The sequence below is a fragment of the Kogia breviceps genome, chromosome 6, assembly GCF_026419965.1.
Source record: "Kogia breviceps isolate mKogBre1 chromosome 6, mKogBre1 haplotype 1, whole genome shotgun sequence".
NCBI classification, from domain to species: domain Eukaryota; kingdom Metazoa; phylum Chordata; class Mammalia; order Artiodactyla; family Physeteridae; genus Kogia; species Kogia breviceps.
The window spans coordinates 77942722-77961581 of record NC_081315.1 but is presented as its reverse complement, the minus strand read 5'-3'; positions in this window follow the sequence as shown (position 1 = coordinate 77961581).

The following is an 18860-nucleotide window of genomic DNA, read 5'->3' as shown; positions in this document are numbered from 1 at the left end:
ATTTAATTTAACATCAAGTGGGAGATACAGTGTATAATAATTTCTTTGACTATGAACCACTACCTCCCTCCAACCAAAAAAAAAAAAAAAAAAAAAAGAAAAGAAACACCTCACACTTTTTTTTAAGATATATTATTTATTTATTTATTTTTGGCTGTGTCGGGTCTTAGTTGCGGCACGTGGGATATTCTTTGAGGCACGCAGGATCTTTCGTTGCAGTGCACAGACTTCTCTCTAGTTGTGGCGTGCAGGTTTTCTCTTCTCTAGTTGTGGCGTGCAGGCTCCAGGGCACATGGGCTCTGTATTTTGCAGCACTCAGCCTCTCTAATTGAATTGCAGGAGCTTAGTAGTTGTGGCGTGCGGGCTTAGTTGCCCCGTGGCATGTAAGGTCTTAGTTCCCTGACCAGGGATCAAACCCACATCCCCTGCATTGGAATGCGGATTCTTTATCACTGTACCACCAGGGAAGTCCCCACACACACTTTAAATGTTTTGAAACTATTTTATATCATGATCATTGTTCATAGAGCCCTTTAATGCAGTTTTTAATTTATTAAAGATCATCAGTATATCATCAGTATATTTTAAAGTCATGGCCAAATACACTTAACATAAAACTAACCATCTTAGCCAGTTCAAGGGTAAGCCTGTTCACTTGTGTTAAATATATTCACATTGTTGTACAACCAATCTCCAGAAATTTTTTAGCTTGTAAAACTGAAACTTTATAACCATTAAATAACAACTCCCCATTTTCTCCCTCTCCCAGCCCCTGGCAACCACCATTCTACTATCTGTTTCTATGGATTTGACTATTCTAGGGATCTCATATAAATGGAAGCATAACAGTATTTGTCCTTCTATGACTGGCTTATTTCACTTAGTGCAATGTCCTTAAGACATTATCCATGTTGTAGCATGTGTCAAAACTTGCTTTTTATTTTTTAAAGGAAATGAATAATATTCCCTTGTATGTATGTACCACACTTTGTTGATCCAGTCATCCCTTGATGGATACTTGGGTAGCTTCCATCTTTTGTCTATTATGAATAATGCTGCTATAAACATGGGTGTACAAATATCTCTCTGAGACCCTGCTTTCAAATTTTTGAATACATACCCAGAAGTAGAATTGCTGGATCATATGGTAATTCTGTTTTTAATATTTTGAAGAACTCCCATACTCTTTTCCATACATTCCCATCAACATTGCACAAGGGTTTCGTTTCTCCACATCCTCGCCAACACTTATTATTTTCAAAGATCATCAATATTTTAATTTTTTCTTTTTCGGGAACTTCACCAGCAATATGTTTTGTTGAGATAAGAGTTCTGGAACAAGGTGAATTTTTTTCAAGTCTCCTTAATTTATTATTACAATTCATTTCTGATTGAAAAAGTATTTTGTTTCATACGTTTATTTATTTAAATAAGTACATAGAGTTAGATAGAATTCATGTTTTATCAATCATGCATGGTCTATAATATAGCAAATCATGACTTACATTGAACTAAGTATAAAAGCAAACATTTATATAGTGATTTATATAGTGATCTGCAGTTTACAGTGGGTTTTCTTGTTTTCTTATAACATTCTTATACTGATTCTCCACCAGTCTTATACTGATTCTCCAGTCTTTCTCAAATGCAGATCTGATCATTTCACTCTAACTTAGGGGTTTTTTAAGATTTCCCAATGCCTGTAGAATAAAATGAAACCTCCTCGGCATGGCAGACCATCCTCCCTAGCCTCATCTCTAGCTGCGTCTTCCTTCCACCCTACGTTTCAGCCAAATCAGGCTGCATGTAGTTTGCTGGCTACCACACTATAGCATACCTTTGAGTATTTACTTATGTGGTTCCCTCCAGCTGGAACACCCTTTCCAATATCACACCCCAGATTAACTGGGAAAAATTACTTGTACTTTGCCAGCTCATGTGTCACTTTGTGGCTCCTGTCTTACCACTCCCATGGTGTCGGTGAGATGTCCTTCCAGCCACCTCGCACCAAGTAGAAGTGACGTCTCCTTTCTGCCTGCTGTGGCCAAGACAGGTTTTCTTTACAGCACCCATCATATTTTACTACACTCCTTTGTGCCTTCCTTTATATTCGTCTGTTTCTCTTCCTAGACTGTGGACTCCTTGAAGGGAAAGTATGAGTCTAGTGTAACTCTAAAATGTCTCCAGTGACTGGCACTTAGTAAATGCTCAATAAATGTATGTTGAATGAATCATTGAATAAATGAATGGGTGGGTGGATGAGTAGGTAGGTGGGTAGGTGAGTAGATGGCTGGATGGAGTCGGATAGGTATTAATATTCCTACAAGATTGAAAGCAATTAAATGAGCTGCCCAGGATCATACCACAGTAATTTGGGGGCTAAAAATCAAATGCAGATTTTCTAACCTAATGCTTTTTCCTCTCCACAGTGTTGTCTTCTAAATTTAAAATGCCAACATTAAAAGCATTGCATAACAGGACAGTAATACATTTATTTAAATTTTTGAGTCTTTTTAAATAGGTGGATAAAGATAATCTGATTCTTTTAAAAATTTATTTATTTATATTTTTGGCTGCATTGGATCTTCGCTGCTGCACGTGGGATTTCTCTAGTTGCGGTGAGCGGGGGCTACTCTTCGTTGTGGTGCGTGGACTTCTCTTGTGGTGGCTTCTTCTCACCGGCTCTAGGTGTGCGGGCTTCAGTAGTTGTGGCTCGCGGGCTCTAGAGCACAGGCTCAGTAGTTGTGGTGCACGGGCTTAGTTGCTCCGTGGCATGTGGGATTTTCCTGAACCAGGGCTTGAACCCATGTCCCCTGCATTGGCAGGCAGATTCTTAACCACTGCACCACCAGGGAAATCCCGCTGATCATTTTTTATTAGGCATGTGTATTTATAAAATACTTCTTAGTAACTTTTATGGATTATCATTCACTATGTACCTCAAACAAAGAAATGATTTCTCCTGGAATTTCAGATGGTCACCAATGAAATAAGGTGACTGATGATGGCCTTTGCATGTTGTCAATGTGCTACATGTTTATGGATGGGATGCAGGCAGAGAATCAGAAACAAAGTTCATTTGGCCTTACATTATCTGACTTTTTATACTAACTCCATTCCTGATGATCTCTGGAGGAAGGAGGCTTGAGATTAAATTACAGTCTTCTCAGAGTCTGCTATTAGAAATCTAATGTATACAGTATTTAATTTTTAGATTGCATAGATGTCATTAAAACAGTCATTTTCAAACTAATATTTACATATTCCCTCAGAGTCTAGACAACTATAATTTTTAGATTGAGGATGTCTGTGCTCCCTCATACAAAAAGAAGTCTCTTATTTGCTGAGTACCTAATACAGGAACACTGCACTAGGGGTTTCATGTATGTTCTCTCATTTGATCCTTAACAAAAACCTTTTAAGTTAATTATTATCTCTATTTTACAAATTAAAAAACAAAACTGGGCTCCATGAATTTAAGGCTCCAGTGTCCCTTAGTTAGTAAGTTGCAGGACAAGGATTGATAATGAGGTCTATCTGTCTGATTCCCCGACTCCTACTCTTATAATCATAACCAGTATTTTCCAATGATGAGACAAAAGATATGGAAACATAAGCTGGAGCGATGTTCACAAACTTAAGTAAGAACGAGGTTCACAGGTACTAGAAAACATCACCAAACAAATTCAGACATATGTTCCAGAAAGTTGTAATATTTTATGTGGAAAGAATTATTATAAAATTTTCTTTTTGGCAAAACCTATATTTGATCAGAAAAATATTTTAAAAATAATTTTAAGTTGTTGAAGGCCAAATATTTTAATTAACAATAACTGTATTAGACTAGCCAAAGTGTTTGTTACATAATCACGTACATGTACACTTTGAAAAGTTCTGTTTTTCCCTCCACAAACATTTGCTTCAGAGACATTAGGAACACCTAGCTTTAGGGTGCTGAATCCTCAGATTGGCTTGCAGGTTCCTTCTTATTTCCAGTTTTTACTTTCTTGTATGGAAGTGCATACTCAATGTTGATCAGATGTTCACCAATAAACGGTCCAGTTCTGGGTTCCATAACTTAAGAGAAATGTGTAAAAATCTCATTAGTTAAGGAATGAGGATCATGTATGGGTGAAGTGGTAAATAAGACTCATCATATTGGTTACTACGTAATTGGGAAGTAATTTAGATCATGTGTCCTCCAGAGCAAAAACTATTCTGTCCTACAAGTTCCAGCTTAAGTCCCACTAACTCAAAAAGTAATAATCATTCATTTCTGCTATTAGGAAGAATTTCTTAAAGCTTAGTATAAATATAGATTATCTGTCTTGGATATGTTAAGTTTTAATTGGTGGTGTGGCTCAGTCCTTGTAAATATATGGTTCTTGGCTTTATATGGATTTTAGAGTACTGGAAACATAGGTTAGATTCCCATTTTATTTGACTCCTGGAGAACCATGTGTAGGTCTATTGCTATAGTAGAAGTAATCAAAATCCATGTTTCTACTTTGACTCTTCTTATCTCTTGCTTAATTTAACTGATAAAGAGTTACCTTTGATTTTTAGTGACTTGGGTTCTCTTACAATTTTAGGGCTTGGTAGAAACAGTGGGCAATTCATGTGATCTTCATTTGTGCCTGGTAAGAGCAGTCCTTTTTCCAAAGTGGTCTCTGAATCATTCTTAGCAAAGTCATGTGCTTTGTCCATCTGGTCAGCTCGCAGGAGCTCACAGACAAGACACAGGGTTTCTAGCAGCATTGCACAATGTAGAAATCCAAAGAGGAGGATGATCTCATGGGAATCAAAAAACTTCACGTTCAGAATTATTGAAACAATTTAAATAGAATTAAATTTTTTTTGATTTGCCTTGGAATTTTACTTGGTCTTACTGGTTTTTTGTGGTTTTTTTTCCCCCAAGAGTAAATACCTTTCTTTGATCTGCCATTTTCCATGTCATATGTATTCAGGATTTATCCTGTATTAACTAAAACCTTATAGGTTTTCCTAAGAATAGATAGACTCTTGGGCTTTTTTCTAACTTTTTGAGATTCACAGAAGTTTTCAAACAATATAAAGTAAGAATATCCAAGGAAGTTTTGAAATTCATAACCAGTGCAGAGTTAGCCTGCAGAGCTGTTCACTATGAAGCCAATCTCTGTCCTCTAGAACAGGCAGTTGCAATGGAAACATTTGTGTTGGAACAGAGGCACAACTCTAGAAGAAAAGCCACTTAAATAATAAGACTGTATTTCAGGCATATCCAACCTAGAAGATTCTCTTTTCCTCTTTTAAATTTTTAGAGGATTCCAATTCACTCCCATCCTGCTACAGAAAGAATTTAAGAGGCCCTAATTTCTGATACATTGGCACTGGGCAATAGCAATTTTAAAAAGAATGAAAATTGCAAAGCCAAAAGAAATAACCCTGCTGAACCTTGAGAGTGAAAAATTTTTGAATAATTGAAGAGAGAATGAAGCCTCATATGAGAAAGTGATCAGTCTCTTATTCACAACTCTATCCCTGGTACATAGAGACCCATCTAGAACATAGAAGTGTATAGTAGAGGTCAGAAGCATAGAATCTGATCCAATAGAAGAAAAGAAAGATCTGGACAAGGACCAGAACAGAGGCACTATGTCCTACAGAGGGAAGATTAATAATTAATATCAGACCCATACTCCATGCTACCTGCAAATTGTGATATAACTACCTATTTTATATACAAACTGTGTATGGCTTATCCCATTAGGAGTTCATATTTTCTTAACTAATCCTTTTATATTTCTTATGCAGAATTCCTTAAGGTATTGATAAGAGAGATGTCAGGACTAGATGGATCCAAATGACGTCTATTTATTTATTTTTTAAGATTTTTTTTGATGTGGACAATTTTAAAAGTCTTTACTGAATTTGTTACAATATTGCTTCTGTTTGATGTTTGGGGTTTTTGGCAACGAGGCATTTGGGAATTTAGCCCCTGACGAGGGATCGAACCTGTACCCCTGCATTGGAAGGCAAAGTCTTAACCACTGGACCACCAGGGAAGTCTCCAAATGACCTTTATAGTTGCCATCCTGTTTCCCAGATTAGGTGGAACAGTCAACAGATCCTCATACACACTGTACATCCATGTTGACTGATTACGCCCACGAGGGGTTGAGAGGAGCACATTAACTCTTTCAGATCTATGTTTGATCCTGAACTACATTTCTCTTGTGCATTAAACAACTAAACCTCTCTGTATTCATTCTCTCTTCTAGATTAGTGAAGGAATGGAATGCATTTTTATTCCCCAAAACTTGTTTCTGGCAGCAGCCAGCACTGAATTCAGGAGAACTGCTTTGGAGCTGGCATGTGCCTACCCCACAGAGGAGGCCATTAGGGAGCATCATCTGGTCAAACAAGTGTGAAATGAGTACAAGGCCAGACTCGTGGCTCAGCAGCTGAAGAGAGGAAGCTGACCCACTGGTTCAGTTCATTTTTATTTTTGATGAAAAATTTTAACAGAGATTGAAAAACACAATTGGAAAGTTATTTCATTCTGCACTCAGAAATGCCTCCATTGTGGTCAAGCCATGGGGTTTATTAGTGTTGCTTAAATAAGTGATGCCATGCCCTAACTTGCTCAGAGCTCCAACTGCTAACTTCCTCATTCTGGAAAACATAATTGAAACCTGATAAGATTTATTGTTTTTCATTGAATGGTATATTTAAGATTTAGACATTGAAGTCGTTATCACTGCACATTAGCAATTGTTCTCAATATATTTTTTAGTGACAAAAGCATCTATAAACCTATGACTAATATGATTTCAATAAAAATGTATATGCATTTTTATAGCACACTAAATGGCCCCAAATTTTAACAGTGGTCGTCTGTGAACAGTACATTTGCTTTCATGTTTTAAAATTTTCTTCTTTGGTTATTTTGTATTTTCAAATATATTTTAATGACAGAGATTACTTTTTTAATCAGAAAAATTGTCTTAAAAATTCCATTTCTGGCTAGGTTAATGCTTCTGTGAGATGAACTTTACAGGTTTTGAAAGACTAACACAGTAAATAAAGAGGGGAACACACCTAAGGAGAGCTTCATGTTACATGAAACCTGTATGTTGTCCTAGAAAAGTTAAAGGCAGTTTTATCATGAAATACTTCAGCAGATGCTTATTGGTGTCCCCACCTCACATACTCTCAGCCCCCCTATGATTTTGTCTGTGTTTGCTTTGGCATGTTGACAGCGTCACACATCCAGTGCCCGCTCTGGAATTCGGGTTATGTGGATAATTGCCTCAGCCTCCCAGACTGTGATGGAAGGTTTCTGAGGTGTATTAATACAGTTCCTCAAAGGGTCCTATATTAGTTACCTGTGTAACAAATTACCTCAAACTTGGAGGTCTAGAATAACAAAAATTTCTTGTTTCAGAGTTTCTATGGGTCAGGAATCAGGGAGCAGCTTAGCTATGTGGTTTTGGCTCAGAGTTCCTTACAAGATTAACCATGTGTCAGCCAAGACTGTAGTCATCTGAGGTGTGACTGGGTCTGAAGGATTCACTTCCAACTCACTCATGTGGCTGTTGGCAGGAGGATTCCCCTCACTATGTGGACCCCTTCCTAGGGCTCCTCACCATATGCCTTCCCCTAGAGCAAGTGGTCTGAAAGAGAGAGGCCCAGTGCCCAAAATGGAAGCCATAGTCCTTTCTATGACCTAATCTCAGAAATGACATAACATCACTTCTGCTGTATCCTATTGGTCACACAGACCAACCCTGGTGAAGTCTGGAAGGACACTGCACAGAAGTGTGATTACAAGGAGACAGGGACCACTGGGGACCCACTTGGAGGCTGGTTACCACCAGTCCCCAGCAGGATTGAGTCTCAGGTGCCTACAGGGAAAGATACACTAATAATGAGTTCTTGTGTTGTCTTTTTCTTCTTCCCTGGGTCACTCTCCCCATCCCCTCACTTCTGCTTCTTGAGATGGCCCTCCTCCCAACCCTACAAAACACTGACCTAAACCTAAGCCTGACTTAGGTTCTCATTTTAGAGGGACCCTAAAGAAGAGAAATCCTGCCCATTGTGCAAAATGTCAGTCAGAGTCTACCTTGAACTTTGCTAGTTGAGAAAAAAATGGGCCCACTTCAAATTTTTAACTTTTTATTTTGAAATAGCTTAAAACATAAAGTTGCAATAATACCATAAAGAGCTCCCATATACCTCTACCCAGATTCACCAATTTTTAATGTTTTGCCACACTTACTTTCATTCTCAAAGGCCTGGATTCTGAACCTAATTAAAATATCAAGTGTCATTCATGCTTCGCTGTTATTCTATATTCACAATATAATTTAGTTTGATTTCATTTTCATTGAATTTGCATTTATCTTTGGGAAGCCCCTCAATCGTTTTACACTTGCTTTCTCATCTGAAATGTGAAGATATTTATGGTTTAGGGTTGTTACAAACATTAAATGAGACAGTGCATGCAAAGCATTTGGCACAGGGCCTGGCACACAGTAAGTGCTTAATAAATATTACCCTTTTGTTCATTGCATCAACAAATATTTATTGAGAAACTTGTGGATGTTGTTGTTATTAAGTGTCTTTGATGACTGATAGGTAATTCAATCCCCGGAGGTAAGCACTGATAATAATAGTTAGAATTGGAAGGGACAGAGTCAAGATGGTGACCTGGGAAGATGCAGAGTTCACGTCTCCCCACAACTAGGGTGCCTGCCAGATGCTTGTGGGGGACCTCGACACCCAAAGAGATGGGAGGGACCCCCCCAAGCAAACTGGTAGGATGTGGGGGGACTGAAGGGGAGGAGGAGTGGAGGCCAAAAAGACCAGTGCCCCAGAGGGGTGGCTGGGAGTGGGGAGGGGTTCCCGTGCCTGGGGGGATCCTCAGAGGCTCGGATCAGGGTGGGAGTGAGCCCAGCATTTCCCCTGAACAATTGGGAAGTCTGTCTGCCTCTCAGGCCATGTCCTACTCCCTCAGAGGCCCCGTCCAGGCCACATTGGTCTTGGGGGCGTAGGAGGGAGGTTGGGGAGAACAGGACAGGCAGGCCAAGAGGGGCCCTCTAGGACTGGAGGAGCGGGAAAGGAGCAGAGGGCGTTTGCCCCACCCACTTGGGCAGGGAAGCCTGCTGGGCTGCAAGGCCAGGTCCCTCACCCTCTGAGACCAGAGGCACGCCTGGGCCCCTTCTGTTCTGTTGGGCCTAAGCCCCACCCCACACCACCCCAAAGGCCTTGTCCAGCCCTTTGGGTCCTGAGCATAGCCCCCACTGCCTGCTGCCTAAATGCTGCCCCTGACTAAGCCCCGCCCCTACCTAAGCCCAGCCCCCACAGCCAAGGCCTTTTCTGTCTTTTTTTAAAATTCCCTTCTCTTTTTTACTATTGTGGTTCTGTTTTACCTTCCAGTTGTTTCACCTATATTTTTATTTTTATATTCTAACATATCTGTTAGTTTCCTAGTCTAATTTTATTTTTTAATCTTTATTATTGTTCTCTTTTTTTATTTTTTGCCACCCCAAGTGGCTTACTGGATCTTGGTTCATGAGCCACAGGTTGGGCCAAACCTCCTACAGTGGGAGCTCTGAGTCTGAACCACTGGACTAACAGAGAACCTCATACCCCAGGGAATATTCATCAGAGTGAGGTCTTCTGGAGGTCCTCATCTTGGCACCAAGACTCAGCTCTACCCAACAGTCTACAAATTCCAGTGTTGGAAGCTTCAGGCCAAACAACCAGTAAGACAAGAACACAATCCCACTCATCAAAAAAAAAAAAAAAAAAAGAAATGGCAAAAATAATATGTTACAGATGAAGGAGCAAGGTAAAAACCTATAAGGCCAAATAAATGAAGAGGAAATAGGCAACTTAACTGAAAAAGGATTCAGAGTAATGATAGTAAAGATGATCCAGAATCTCGGAAATAGAATGGAGGCATGGATTGAGTAAATACAAGAAATGTTTAACAAAGATCTAGAAGAACTAAAGAACAAACAAACAGAGATTAACAACACAATAACTGATATGAAAAATACACTAGAAGGAATCAATAACAGAATAACGGAGGGAGAAGAACGAGTAAGTGAGCTGGAAGACAAAATGGTAGAAATAACTTTTGAGGAGCAGAATAAAGAAAAAAGAATGAAAAGAATTGAAGACAATCTCAGAGACCTCTGGGGCAACACTAAACACACCAACATTTGAATTATATGGATCCCAGAAGAAGAAGAGAAAAAGCAAGAGTCTGAGAAAATATTTCAAGAGATTATAGTGGAAAACTTCCGTAACATGGGAAAGGAAATAGTTGCCCAGGTGCAGGAAGCACAGAGAGTCCCGGACAGGAAAGGCCCTAGGAGAAACACACCAAGACACATATTAATCAAACTAACAAAAATTAAATTCAAAGAAAAAATATTAAAAGCAGCAAGGGAAAAGCAAAAAATAACATACAAAGGAATCCCCATAAGGTTATCAGCTGATTTTTCAACAGAAACTCTTCAGGCCAGAAGACAGTGGCAGGATACACTTAAAGTGATGAAAGAGAAGAACCTGCAACCAAGATTACTCTACCCAGCAAGGATCTCATTCAGATTCAATGGAGAAATCAAAAGCTTTTCAGACAAGCATAAGCTAAGAGAATTCAGCACCACCAAACCAGCTTTACAACAACTGCTAAAGAAACTCCTCTAGGCAGGAAACAGCAGAGAAGAAAAATACCCACAAATCAAACCCAGAACAATTAAGAAAATGGTCATAGGAACATACATATCAATAATAACCTTGAATGTAAATGGATTAAATGTCCCAACCCAAACACATAGGCTGGCTGAATGGATACGAAAACAAGACCCATATATATTCTGTCTACAAGAGACCCACTTCAGACCTAGGGACACATACAGACTGAAAGTGAGGGGATGGAAAAAGATATTCCATGCAAATGGAAATCTGAAGAAAGCTGGAGTAGCTTTGATACCAAAACCAGAAAAAGATATCACACAAAAAAAGAAAATTATAGCCAATATCACTGATGAACATAGATGCAAAAATCCTGAACAAAATACTGGCAAACAGAATCCAGCAACATATTAAAAGGATCATACACATGATCAAGTGGGATTTATCACAGGAATGCAAGGATCCTTCTATATACGCAAATCAATCAATGTGATACACCATATTAACAAATTAAGGAATAAAAACCATATGATCATCTCAATAGATGCAAAAAAAACTTTTGACAAAATTCAACACCCACGTATGATAAAAACTCTCCAGAAAATGGGCATAGAGGGAACCTACCTCAACATAATAAAGGCCATATATGACAAACCCACAGCAAACATCTTAAGCAATGGTGAAAAACTGAAAGCATTTCCACTAAGATCAGAAGCAAGACAAGGTTGCCCACCCTCACTACTCTTATTCAACATAGTTTTGGAAGTCCTAGCCATGGCAATCAGAGAAGAAAAAGAAATAAAAGGAATACAAATTGGTAAAGAAGTAAAATTGTCACTGTGTGCAGATGACATGACACTATACATAGAAAATCCTAAAAATGCCACCGGGAAGCTACTAGAAATAAATCAATGAATTTGGTAAGGTTGCAGGATACAAAATTAATGCACAGACATCTCTCACATTCCTATACACTAACAATGAAAAATCAGAAAGAGAAATTAAGGAAACAATCCCATTTGCCATCACAACAAAAAGAATAAAATACCTAGGAATAAACCTACCTAAGGAGGTGAAAGACTTGTACTCAGAAAACTATAAAACACTGATGAAAGAAACCAAAGATGACATAAACAGATGGAGAAATATACCATGTTCTTGGATTAGAAGAATCAGTATTGTGAAAATGACTATACTACCCAAAGCAATCTACAGATTCAGTGCAATCCCTTTCAAACTACCAATGGCATTCTTCACAGAATTAGAACAAAAAATTTTGCAATTCGTATGGCAACACAAAAGACCCCGAATAGCCAAAGAAATCTTGAGAAAGAAAAACAGAGCTGGAGGAATCAGGCTCCCCAATTTCAAAGTATACTACAAAGCTAAAGTAATCAAGACAGTATGGTACTGGCACAAAAACAGAAATATATATCAATGGTACAGTATAGAAAACCCAGAGCTAAACCCATGCACATATGTTCACCTAATTTATGACAAACGAGGCAAGAACATACAATAGAGAGAAGACAGCCTCTTCAATAAGTGGTGCTGGGAAAACTGGACATCTACATGTAAAAGAATGAAATTAGAACACTCCCTAACACCATACACAAAAATAAACTCAAAATCGATTAAAGACCTAAATGTAAGGCCAGCTACTGTAAAAACTCTTAGAAGAAAACATAGGCAGAACACTATGACATAAATCACAGCAAGATCCTTTTTGACTCACTTCCTAGAGAAATGGAAATAAAAACAAAATTAAACAAATGGGACCTAATGAAACTTAAAAGCTTTTGCATAGCAAAGGAAACCATAAACAAGATGAAAAGACAACCCTCAGAATGGGAGAATATATTTGCAAATGAAACAAAGCACAAAGGATTAATCTCCAAAATATACAAATAGCTCATGGAGCTCAGTATTAAAAATACAAACAACCCAATTAAAAAATGGGCAGAAGACCTAAATAAACATTGTACCAAGGAGGACATACACATGGCCAAGAGGCACATGAAAAGATGCTCAACATCACTAATTATTAGAGAAATGCAAATCAAAACTACAGTGAGGTATCACCTCACACCAGTTAGAACGGGCATCATCAGAAAATCTCCAAACAACAAATGCTGGAGAGGGTGTGGTGAAAATGGAACCCTCCTGCACTGTTGGTGGGAATGTAAATTGATACAACCATTATGGAGAACAGTATGGAGGTTCCTTAAAAAACTAAAAATGGAGCTGCCATATGACCCAGCAATCCCACTACTGGGCATATACCCTGAGAAAACCATAGTTCAAAAGGAGTCATGTACCACAATGTTAATTGCAGCACTATCTACAATAGCCAGGAAATGGAAGCAACCTAAGTGTCCATCGACAGATGAATGGATAAAGAAGATGTGGCACACATATAAAATGGAATATTACTCAGCCATAAAAGGAAATGATATTGAGTTATTTGTAGTGAGGTGGATGGACCTAGAGTCTGCCATACAGAGCAAAGTGAGTCAGAAAAACAAATACCGTATGCTAACACTTATATATGGAATATAAAAAAAAGAATGGTACTGATGAACACAGTGGCAGGGCAGGAATAAATACGCAGACATAGAGAATGCCCTTGAGCGTATGCGGCGGGGAGAGGGGGATGCAGGGCTGAAGTGAGATAAGCATGGACATATATACACTACCACATGTGAAACAGATAGCTAGTGGGAAGCAGCTGCATAACACAGGGAGCACCAAGCTGACTTGGTGCTTTTCAACACCTAGAGGGGTGGGATAGGGAAGGTGGGAAGGAGGCTCAAGAGGGAGAGGATATGGGGGTATATGTATGCATATGGCTGATTCACTTTGATATACAACAGAAACTAACACAGCATTGTGAAGCAATTGTACTCCAATAAAGATGTATAAAAATATACATATATAAAATAATGGTTAGAATTGTAATATGTAGACACAGAGGAAATAAAATGACATCTGAGCTTTGCTTCAAAATTATTTGCAGGGGGAATGGGTGATGGGTACATGAAGTTTCATTATACTGTCCTCTTTTTTGCATGTTTAAAATTTTCCATAATACAAAGTTTGAAAAAGCACAAAGATACACATACCAAATTAATCATTCTCAAATGCCTAGTAAATGTCACATTTTCCCAGAGTTGGGTCATTTAATTGGTTTGAAAAATATTAAAATGAGTCAATGAATCTTAAGATTCCAATGGTCACAAAGGTCAGCTTCCTGTACTTTCACCATTAATTTGACAGCCACTTTTCCGCCATTTTTAAGCATTGAACCTTGACACTATTGTGTCCAGGAAATTACCCATTGGCTATGGCTGAATAGTATATTGTTTATTTATATCTTGCTTATTCTGTTATATAGGCATTCAGAAAACTACATTTATAAATGTGATTCTTAAATCTACTAATCAATTCAGGACTTAATTAACGGGAACTCAAACAGCTTCAGTGCCATGAAGCCAATATAGTTTAAATTTGTATTATGAATGGCAAAGTTTTTTGAATTATTATTTTACTATATTACTTTGATAAGAAGAAACAAATATAAGCAGTAGAGGAGTTGTAAAGCTGAATAGTTTCTGATATAGAGAACTCTGAGCTTTTGTAGCAGACCTCTGGAACTGAGTCTTAAAATGACTTTTCAGATGAATGAGCATTTGTTAGACCCATCGCACCTCTTCCAAAATCTTGCTCCATTAATTATCTCCTTGCCAATTGTATCCTCAGTCTTTCTCCATGTTCTTACTTTTTTCAGTTTTGTCAAGAAGTCTGATATGATATTTCTTATCTTAAAATACAACAAAACTCTTCCCAGGCATAAAACTCTTGTAGATGCACAAGACGGGAACAAGAGTACATACTCTAGGTGTTGAGACACCTGGACAGAGAAAGCAGTGACTGCTGAATGTCCCAAGGGCAGAGGCCATGAAGTGTGGCACTAATTTGTCTTCAAGCTGCTTCTCACATGGCCATCTCTGGGCAGCATGTTCCAGAAAAAATGAGAGCAGATATATATTTAATAACAATGGATGCATCTCCCAAGACTAAGCCAGAGAGTAAAGAATAAAATAAGTTGCACAGAGAAATTTAAATGGCTAAAGAGTTCATTTTGTTCTCTTTAAGGCCAGAATCAGCTCTGGGCTATTCCTTCATGAGCCTCTGTTCCTTTGATTCATTCATGATCCCCTCTGCACACCTCTCCTGACAGCAGGAGCCCAAAGTCTGGCTTCAGTCTTCCATCAGAGAGGTACATCGTTTTAGAATGTGAAAGTTACATTAAAAAAAACAAGGAATTCTAAATGGAGGCTTTCACTGCTGGTGACATCCTTATAAAAGGGAATTTGAATTTTTTCATCTCTGTCCTTACACATATGAACTCTTTGGAAGGACTTGCTGGAAACAGACTCAGCTGGGCTTTGTTTAGTATACTCTTAAGACAGGCTAGTCGGAATCACTGGGGTGGTTCATTATTTTAGTTCTCACAGTTGTTTCCCACAAGATATTAACTTAATTCTCCCTCTCCCATTCTTTGTTAATTATAGCTATGGCTCATCAAAAAGGAGTAATTCCAATATTCAAAGTCCATAATACGTCTTTAATGAAGTTAGATATGACTGCAGTTTGGGATGGAAACCTGGTCCCAAATGTCATACATTTTCATTTTTTCTTTTTCTGTGTTACAGTATTAAACAGATTTGCTCCATGTAATCACCAGCTCTTGGAATGGAAAATTTTCTTATACATCAGTGCAGGCATTGATTCAGACCTGTACCTAGCTCCTGGAACACAGTACGTGCTTAGCAGATATTTGCTGACTGGCTCGAGCTGGTTCAGTCGTTCCACCAGCACAGGAATATTTTCAACCCTTTGCTTGAAAGATGGTCCATCATATGCTCTGCTTGAATCTTTCTAGTTCTGGGGGGTCCCTTTTTCCTCCTCCTCTGCCCCTCGTCTCCCCTCCTTGTTCAGGAGGTCTGTGCTGAGTAGATCTATGCAGGCACCGTGCTGGTCTCTGGGATACCGTGAGTAACGATACATTCCCTGCCCTTGTGGAATTCATGGGTTAGTAGGGGAGACAGACGTTAATTAAAGGGCCAAAGAAGACAAGTAAAGCCACAACTCTGACAGGTACTAAGAAGGGGAGCACAGAGGGCAGAATGAGCTCCTCCAGGAGGTAGAAAGGACTCCATGAAGATGGGAAAACTGAGATCTGAAGGATGAACCAGAGTTGGTTCGGTATAGAAAAGAAGGAAGACCACACAGGCAGAGGGGCCTGCACATTCAAAATGGGAGGTGGGAAGGAGCCTGCTGTGCTCCAGGGACTAAAGAAGGTCAGTGTGGCTGCAGCCAGCGGAGTGACGGAGTGGGTACGAGCTGGGGCTGGATACCAACTGAACAGCCCGTCCACAAAGAACTGGTAAACTCTACTAAGCACTTTGGACACTATCCTAAGAGGACTAGGAAACCATCCAGTGGTTTTTACAAGGGGGCAACATGATCAGATTTGCATCCTACTCACTGCTAGACGTGTGTGTGTGTGGTGGGGTGGGGTGGGGTGGGGTGGGGTGGTTGGGTGTATGTGTGCATATGTTAGAAAGTTCTTCCGTCCATTGACTTATAACTGCCTCCGTATGACTTTCTCTCACTGCTCTTGGTTCTGTCTTTTTTCTGGAGCTCTGCAGAAGCAAGTCCCCTCCCTATTCTCAGTGAGGAATTTCCAAATTCCAGTTCTGTTTCAGCTTCTTAGTATCCTGATCATATCTTTCTGTACTTCCTGCATCATCAATCTTCCTAATAAAATGCAGTTCATAGAGTTGATTATGATCCTCCAGAAGGTTTTGGAGAACAGATTAGTTGTTTTCTGTGATCTGGACCCTATACTTAAGCCACACACATGACCAATAGTTTCATGCTAATTTTATAGTCTATGAAACAACCCCAATGCCCAACTTTTTCAGGTGCAATGCTAATAAATCAGGAGGTCTCTCTTTTTCTGTTTTTGCTTTTGTTTTTTAAAACATAGATAAATAAAACAGCTCTGGCTTTCAGCCCTGACACTGCCACCAATCCTGGAAAGTTCACATATTCTCTCTGGGCCTCCATGCTTTACAGAGGGGCAAACTTCTTTCCCCACTCCTGATGTTTCCTTCTGTGTGGTGGGAACCCCTTTCCTGAGCCAAGCCTGGGCTCTCTCCACTCCTCTCACTCAATCTTTACAAAGGAGAAGTGGCTTCATCTGATGGCAGGAGGAGTGACTTCATCTGATGGAGAAAATGGACATCCTTAACTCAGTGCCTTTCTCTCTTCTCTTTCTTTGGGAGCAAGCTGCCCCACAGAAAGCACGTGCTCTGGCCTGCTCTCTCCGTGCTGTAAGTTTTGCAAAGGATTTTTGTCCCAGGGAGCCGGCAATAGTACAGTGGGGCTCTGTGAAGCCTACTTTTCTACAGACTTAAGTCAGTTTCTTCATTATCAACTTTATCAGTAATAAAGTAATAGTCTTGCCTGAATGGCCTTATGTCATTGTCTTGTTTCTCTATTGGTTCAGCACTCAGTGCTATTTATTGGTCTCTTCCAAACAATGAGAGGATAACCAATGATTGTTTTCCAAAATCCCTTGTCCCTAAGAATATGACTTTACATTTATCCCACTAAATGTCTTCAGGCTGGTTTCAGCCGATTCTTCATTATAGCCAAAATTAGCACTAATTGGTACCCAGTGGTCTGGAGGAATTTACTCATGTCCTTAAACAATTAGTTAACTCGGAGGAAGTAATGTTGGCCCTGGGATCCATTCTAGGTTGCAGTGTGCTGGGATGTTGCCATAGCTTTATTCTCAAAGCCATATTACAATATTATGGGAGCCCCCATTAGTAAAATGTCATTTCAAAATCAGATCTGCTCTGTATTCAATTCCACGCTATTGTAGCTAATGTCACAGCAAGATCATATGCTTCACATTTGACATATCTTTGAAAAGTTTGTCCATGTTGCCTGTCATGTAACAAATGCAGAAGTAATCATAAACACTGATGATGGCGATGATTCAAAGTGTTAGTAATAGTAGTTTATATTTGCCAAGTGCTTTGTGTAATTCAAATAACTTTCAGGTACTGTATCTCACTTGAGCTTCCCAGCTGCCCTGTGCAGCAGACAGGGCAAGAAGTATTGTCCTCATTTTACAAATGAGGAAACAGAGGAGTTCAATAATATGTCCCAAATCACATGGTGTATTTAGCAGTAGAGTCAGACCCAGAACACAAGCCTGCAAATATTGTCTAAAATTTGCCACTAAACCTGATATCCACTTCAATAGTATTTATCTTCCACCTTCAAAGGTGGCTTCAAAGAAGGAGAAGTGCCTTCAAAGAAACTTCTGGCAGCAAAACAGGGAGATACTGAGGCCTAGAATTGATGTGGGACACTGACCTCATGCATGGAAATGTATATCCAAGACACGCTAAAATCAAGTGTACTAGGGCATGTTGCATGATCCTCCACAAACATCTGCTACAGTCCTCAAGCTTTGGTTATTGCATCTGTGATAAGGAGTTGCAATATACCTCTTCACAAAGTAATAATGATGATTAAACATGAGAGTATACAGTTCCTGGTATATTTGATAGACTTGATAAATATTAGTGATAATGATGATGGTGATGTTATTTATCTTATATTAAGTCCATAGTAATTCCAACTGAAATTAAGGTCAGCAAGCAGGTCATATTTTTGCCATTTCTCTGTGTTCGTATTATTGGTCAGATTCTAACTAATCTGGAATTATTTATCTAAACTACATTGCTGCATTAAAGATTGTCTCTTAAGTTTAATAATCACTAAGAAATTAAAAATAGCAATTGATAATCCTGTGTGTATGTCACCATATAATTAAAAGCAGTAAATTTATAAGAGTACAGAAACCCAAGGATTGGGGTATATGCCCATGTGCATGCACATACATATATGTGCCTAATTTTAATAATTCATGAAAGATTTAACCCATGTGATCTTAATATTTCATATGTTTTATATTTTGGATCCCCAGTTTTGTTAGTTTTCAGTTTGGCATTTTCTTTTTTTGCGGTACGCAGGCCTCTCACTGTTGTGGCCTCTCCCGTTGCGGAGCACAGGCTCCGGAAGTG